Genomic DNA, 7,674 nt, shown 5'->3' with positions numbered 1-7,674 from the left:
CTATATTACTTGCGATCGCGTATACTTGCATGAATATTAGCGCATGTTATAGCAGCTAACAAGTTTTTGGCGCCGCTGCCGGGGATATCGGTGTTAATTTTTAGTTTATGTGTTTGTCATCATTGGTCATTAAAGTTCAGTGACTCGAACATTGTTACTTACTTAATTCCTTGTCGTGTTTCAGGTACTCTAGCGAGCGTGTATGTATACACGTTCTCAGTCTTGTAAGAGGACACTGGATCAAGCTGAGGAAGAAGTTATGGTCGAGGAGAAAGTTGAAGAAGAGATCTTAGTTGAGAAAGAAGAAGAGGCTCTTATTGCAATGGGAGAACCCGAAGTGAATCCAAAGGCTTTGATGGACTACTCTCACCCAAAGATCGCTGATATTCAGTCTAGCATTGTTCGACCAGCCATCTCGGCTAATACCTTTGAGATCAAGTCGAGCACGATTCAGATGATGCAGAATTCAGTTCAGTTTGGGGGTTCTCCGACAGAAGACCCCAACATGCACATCAGAGATTTCATAGATAACTGCGACACTTTCAAGTTCAATGGAGTTTCTGAAGATGCTATTAAGTTGAGACTTTTCCCATTCTCTCTGTGGGATAAAGCTAAGTGCCTGTTACATTCTTTACCACCAGGGTCTATCACCAAATGGGAGGATCTTGCTCAGAAGTTCTTAACCAAATTCTTCCCTATGGTGAAGACTGCTGCAATCAGAAACGCACTTACTCAATTTTCTCAGCAATTTGGAGAATCTTTATGCGAGGCTTGGAATCGATATAAGGGGATGCTTAGGAAGTACCCTCATCATGGGATGCCTGACTGGATGATCATTAACTTTTTCTATAATGGTTTGGGTGCTACTTCTAGACCCATGCTTGATGCAGCATCAGGAGGAGCCTTGTGGGCTAAAAGCTACGATGAAGCTTATGAATTAATTGAACTGATGGTTGCTAATGAATACCAGAATCCTACTCAGAGATTAACTCAGGGCAAGGTAGCGGGAATTCTGGAGTTGGATGCAGCTACTGCTATAGCTGCTCAACTTAAGGCTTTGACGATGAAGGTGGATTCTCTGTGTAATTATGGAGTTAATCAGATCACTAGTGTCTGTGAGCTTTGTGATGGTGCCCATGAGACTGATCAGTGTGCCATTTCTAGTGAATCAGCTCAGTTCATGAGCAACTTTCAGAGGTCGCAGCAACCTGTACCAGCCACCTATCATCCTAACAACCGCAATCATCCCAACTTTAGCTGGAGCAACACTCCGAATGCAGTTCAGCAACCTTATCCGCAGTATCCGGCAAAACAGTACAACCCCCTAGTTTTCAGCAACCGCAATATATTAGTGTTTGTGCCCTAGAGATAACACTATGATATTTTAGTTTAAGACATTAGGATTATTAATGTTTATGTTTTATCAATTATTCCCTTTATAATTTATTAATTCTTAATATACTGCGATATAAATGTTAGATTAATAAATATCCTTGGAATATGATATGCAATTCTATATCTCTAAGTACGTGACTTAGAAATGAGATTATGAGAATAATATCAATATTCCTAAAGGTCCCTAGTCGAGTATTATTATTAAGGGACAATAATAATGCATTAAGACTAGTGTGTTTGTTGACTGATGATCACATCTCATTGATCATAGGTATAGTGATACTAAAGTCAAAGACACAGGTAGATGTATATGTACATGGTGCTGGACAGACCCAATGTGAGATTCTACATGTCTGCTGTGTCATAAGTAATTCTCACAGTGATAATGATGTAATGGTCCTTAGACCTGAAGTCGTTATATTTCTATACGAGAATTAATATACATTGATTCCATTAAAAGTTATCCTTGACCGGGTAATGATAAAAGTGGACATTAGGTATATTATGAATTGTATGAGAAATATGAATGATCTAGATGGGATTTAACCTTCATATAGGGTCACACACTAAGAATGCTTGAAGGATTATTTAAGTTAAATTGGATTTAAATTATATTAAAGTAATTCGAATTATTTATAATATTAATTAAGTATGACTTAATTAATTAGATAAATATTGATATTCAAATTTACTAATATTAATTTTGAAATTTATTTGTTAAATAATTAAGTGAGACTTAATTTTAATATAAATAGGAATTTCGAATTAATAATAACTCCTAAATAGTTAAGAGTTATAATTCATTTTTCTACACTCTATATAATATCTCTTGTGTGGCTAATTTTGTAAGCAAGACTTTTACTAAAACCCTAGCCACCGAGAGAGAAGATGGAGAGAGCAAGAAGAAACGGGTTTGTGCTAGTACACATCCAATCCTTGAGTTCAAGCATTCGTGTGGATACCCATAGAGCGTAGATCGCGAGAGCGGGATGCGTGGTGATTGAACAAGCTTTGGATCTCCATTAGTCTACCAATTTGTAAAGCTTCTTAAGGTAAACAATCTGATCTACGGATTAAATATCTATTTTTCACATGGATCCTGCGGTGGGTTTCGAAAATTCTGTTTTTTCACGGTTTTTAATTACTGTTTCCGCTGCGTTTATGTGCTCAAAACGCTTCACAATATGCACTAAGGCAACAAATCCAGCTGCAACAGTCTAATGAAAAATCTGAATTGGAGGAGTTGAGGCTCATGTGCAAGGGCCAAGCGGTTTCTATCAAGACCTTGGAAAATTAAATCGGATAAATTGTCAATGCCTTGTTAAATCGTCAACCTGGTACACTCCCTAGTGACACTGAAGTGCCAAGAAATATAGAAGCTAAGGAGTAGGTAAAGGTAATTACATTAAGGTCTGGAAAGGTTGCAAATCCTGAACACTATCAAGTTTTGGATGAAGAAGCTGTAGGTGAGGAAGAAGTGCCGAAGGAAGCTGAAGTGGAGCCAAGGAAGACTACTGTTGAACACACTCCTCCTGAGGGTAATACAGGGGAGAAACAGATCTATCCTCCACCTCCCTTTGCTAAGAGGCTACAGAAGAAAAAGCTGGATAAGTAGTTTAAGAAGTTTCTGGAGGTGTTCAAGAAACTTCACATCAACATACCTTTTGCTGAAGCTCTTGCACAGATGCCTAGTTATGCGAAGTTTATGAAAGATATACTCTCTCGGAAGGTGAAGCTTGATGACTTAGAGACAGTTGCTCTCACGGAGGAGTGCAGTGATGTGCTGCAACAGAAGTTGCCTCTGAAGCTTAAAGATCCCGGAAGCTTCACTATTCCTTGCACTATTGGAAAGCTGTTGTTTGACAAATGCTTATGTGACTTGGGAGCTATCATCAATCTGATGCCTTTGTCAATCTTTAAGAAGTTATATTTACCTGATCCAAAGCCTACTTATATGACTCTGCAGATGGCTGATCGTTCTATTACATATCCGCGAGCATTATTGAGGATGTTTTGGTCAAGGTGGATAAACTCATCTTTCCGACTGATTTTTTAATTCTTGATTTCGAGGAGGATAAGAAGATTCCCATAATCTTGGAAATACCTTTCTTTGCTACTGGTCGAACCTTGATAGATGTGCAGAAGGGTGAGCTCACCATGCGAGTGGGGATCACGATGTAACTTTTAATTTATTCAATGCCATGAAATTCCCTACGGAAAATGTGGAGTGCTTAAAGGTGGAGTTGGTCGATTCTGTGGTTACTTCAGAACTTGATCAATTTCTAAGGTCTGATACCTTATAAAAGGCCTTGTTGGGGAATTCTGATAGTGATGATGATGAAGGTGATGAGCAATTGCAACATCTGGATGCTTCTCCCTGGAAGAGGAAGATGGATATGCCGTTTGAATCTCTTGGAATGGAGGAGCTAAACAAATCTCCCAAGCGCCTCAAGCCATCTATTGAGGAAGCTCCTACACTTGAGTTTAAACCATTACCTGAACACTTAAGGTATGCTTTTTTAGGTGATGCATCTACTATTCCTGTTATTATTGCATCTGACCTTTCAGGTAGTGATGAGGAAAAACTCTTAAGAATTCTGAGAGAGTTCAAATCAGCACTTGGATGGACGATAGCAGATATCAAGGGAATCAACCCTTCTTATTGCATGCATAAAATTCTGCTAGAGGAAGGTAGCAAGCCTACTGTTGAGCAGCAAAGAAGGCTAAATCCTATCATGAAAGAAGTTGTGAAGAAGGAAATTCTTAAGTGTCTGGATGCAGGGATCATCTATCCTATTTCTGACAGTTCTTGGGTGAGTCTAGTTTAGTGTGTACCAAAGAAAGGAGGTATCACAATTATTGCTAATGAGAAGAATGAGCTCATTCTTACTCGAACAGTCACGGGGTGGAGAGTTTGTATGGCGTTCTCCAAAATCGGGTCAGAAGTTTGGGGTCCACACACACACCTTATTGATAACCTGCTTATAACAATAATAAAGATAATAACAACATGCAGTGACCCTACTTACCACTACCACGGATCACAACAGGTTAAAGTATGAACACAAGCCACACACACACACTTATATTACAAACGCCCAAATCCCAACTATTCAAACTAACAACTGAATATTAAACATTCTTACAAACTTTATAACTTAAACTATCTCAAAAGGTGTTGGATTTTAATCGCAGCGGGGGCATGGTAAAACACTTTTACACATACTAAATCCAAATAAAAGCATATAAATCGTGGTAAAAACATAGGGATCAATTACTAACCTTTAATCCAAGAGCAACGATCGGAGATCCTTAGCAGCTGCTCCTCAAACGCGAAGCACTCCACCGGTATCCACCAAGAAAACGACGTTAAGGAGGAGGAGGAGGTGGAGAGAATTTGGTTTTCTAAAACTTTTGGGTTTTTTTGGGGTTCGAATCAAAATAGGGTTTATAATAATATATTTATAGGCAAAATTTTCAGCTGAAATTTTCCCATAAATATTATTATTATTATCCCATTTATTATTCTCATTAATAATTAAAACACCTTATAATTATTAATCCTTTTTCTCTCTTGATTTAATTTCCAAAAATTAAATCCTTAATTAATTATATTAAGAATTTTAATTTATAATCAATTAAATCTCATTTAATCAATTATTAAATTTGCCAATTAATTATTTATTTCATAAATAAATAATTATTAGCCATTATTAATTAATTCCTCCACCATTAAATCATTCTCTTTTTATGGTGTGACCCTGTAGGTTCAATATTAAGCCGGTAGTAGAAATAAATAATAATAAAACTATTTTATCATTATTTATATAAATTCTCTAATTTATTAAATATGATTAATTAATTAATCACATTTATTCTATATCGTGAGGGATACTTCTCAGCATATCGCGACTATCCGGATAATATGAATTCACTGCTTAGAATACCAAGAACCTATTCAGTGAATAGTTACCGTACAATAAACTCTTTCTACCCTACAATGTCCCGATTAAATACAAGGCATGGATCTCGTGTCAAGCCTATCTAATTTAATCACTTGCTTACCATTTACTATGCGTAGTTCTATGCAAATTAAAAACTCCTTTCTAATTTCATTCACTCTGGCCAGAGATTCCTGAACTAGCATAAGTGGATCAGCCTTGAACATTCGCTTCCTTCACTGGAAGGGGTAGATCCTTTATTGATCATACACTATCTTCGTGTACAAATTCCTATACCCAGTAGAGCCCTAATAACTGTCCCTGGAGACTAAGAACTAAACCAAAGCATAGTTCAGTGTACACAAGATGACTATGATGACCTCAAGTCTAAGGATACTAGTACAACTATCACTATGTGAACAACTGCTGACACGTGAGTGAACTCCATCAGTTGTTCAGCTGTGCGAGTCATGTTCAGTGAACTTATTCTATAATAAGCACCTACATACTAGCTATAGTGTCACCACACAAATGTCTATGAGAACAGACATCCTTCATAATGAAGCAAGCATATAATGTACCGATCTTTGCGGATTATTAATTACCAGTTAGTAATCCTATGATCAGGAACTATTTAAGTTTAGAGTTATCATCTTTTAGGTCTCACTATTATGATCTCATCATAATCCATAAAAAGCTTTACTCTAAACTATGGTATATCTTATTTAAACACTTAAATAGATAAAGCCCGTAATAAAAACAAATGTTAGGAATGTATGTGCATTAGTTTGATGATATGTTTAACAAAATACTTAAGTAGAAATTTAGTGTCTGTAGCCTCAACGGATAAGACCACCTTGGCTATCCGTTGATGGTGTAGCTTTACTTAGAAATAAGTCTAGTGTTGTAGCATATTTCAGTCTCTGTATTTAAAATGTAATTCTTGGAAGTTGAGAGAAACTATGAGTCATGTTGACTACTAGATGATATGCAGATAGGAAGGCCAATTGTAAATACTTCATGCCTTGTAATTTTGTATAAGTGAAGTGGTATCAACGGATGACTTAAAGACCTTCAACGGATGAGAAGCTAAGCTTCAACGGATGTCTCCAAAGCTTCAACGGATAAAGTCATCAACGGATAACATCCTTCAATGGATGAGTGCATCAACGGATGAAAGCTTCAACGGATAACATCCTTCAACGGATGAATGCATCAACGGATGAAAGCTTCAACGGATGTTCTGATGATTAGCCGTTGATAAGAGGTAGTTGTACCTACAGACAGAGGCACATGGGTTGATAGAGACAACTGAGATGTGGTAGCCGAATTTCAGGAACAACAGAAAAAGCAGCCGTTCTTCTCTGGTACAAAGATGCAATAGTCAACAAAGTACTGGAGTGAACAGGAAAAGAAGCAAGTGAAGATCTTATTTTATTACTGTATTTTATATTGTTCTTCACTTGTACACTTGGTAATATATAAACCAAGTAGAAGCTAGTAATTAGAAGAGAGATTTTCCAGAGCTGTTTAGAAAAATATTGAGAGAAAATTCATCTAGTTTGTACTAGGATGCAGCTGTGATCAACATTGTTTAATCACAGATTTTCTAATATACCATCTCTGGTGGAACAACAAATCCACCAGAAAAGTTTTTAAGGTATGTTGTGTTCTTTACATTTGTGCTTGAATATATATCTGTCTGTATTAGCTTAAAGCAATTCACACACTTGTTCTTCTTGAACACACAACTTTCATAAACTGCTCAAAACTTGAAAAAGTTTTGAGATTTACATTCAACCCCCTTCTGTAAATCTCATTGTTAGTCCACTAGGAATAACAATTGGTATCAGAGCAGGCTCTTGACATACAAAGAGTTTAAAGATCTTGGAATCTAACAAAGATGAGTAAGAAGGATATTGGAGTAAAGATCCCAGTTCTTGACAAAGACAGTTATCACCATTGGAAGGTGAAAATGCACCTTCATCTACTCTCCCAAGATGAAGGTTATGTAAACTGCATTGAGAATGGTCCTCACATTCCCCACAAAGTAGCAACAGTTGCTACAGCCACAGTTGCTGTTGGTCAATCCATTCCAAAACCTAGAGCAGAATGGACAATGGAAGACACAGAAGAAGTCCACAAGGATAAGAAGGCTATGAACATTTTGTTTAATGGTCTTAACATGGATATGTTTGATAATGTGATAAATTGCACAACTGCCAAAGAGGTTTGGGACACAGTTCAACTACTGTGTGAAGGTACAGAACAAGTGAAAGAAAACAAAATGCAGCTTCTCATTCAACAGTATGAATACTTTCATTTTGAAGAAAATGAA

At 36.9% G+C, this 7,674-nt stretch overlaps 1 non-coding gene across 1 annotated transcript; it reads right to left on the bottom strand.

Moving 5' to 3' along the window:
- Positions 1 to 712: 712 nt before the first annotated feature.
- Positions 713 to 819, bottom strand: LOC141702118 (small nucleolar RNA R71). Its single transcript, XR_012567020.1, has one exon. It is a non-coding gene; the product is annotated as a small nucleolar RNA R71 (small nucleolar RNA).
- Positions 820 to 7,674: the final 6,855 nt, after the last annotated feature.

Source organism: Apium graveolens, unplaced genomic scaffold (assembly GCF_009905375.1).
Source record: "Apium graveolens cultivar Ventura unplaced genomic scaffold, ASM990537v1 ctg4669, whole genome shotgun sequence".
Lineage (NCBI taxonomy): Eukaryota > Viridiplantae > Streptophyta > Magnoliopsida > Apiales > Apiaceae > Apium > Apium graveolens.
This window is presented reverse-complemented; position numbering and strand designations above follow the sequence as displayed.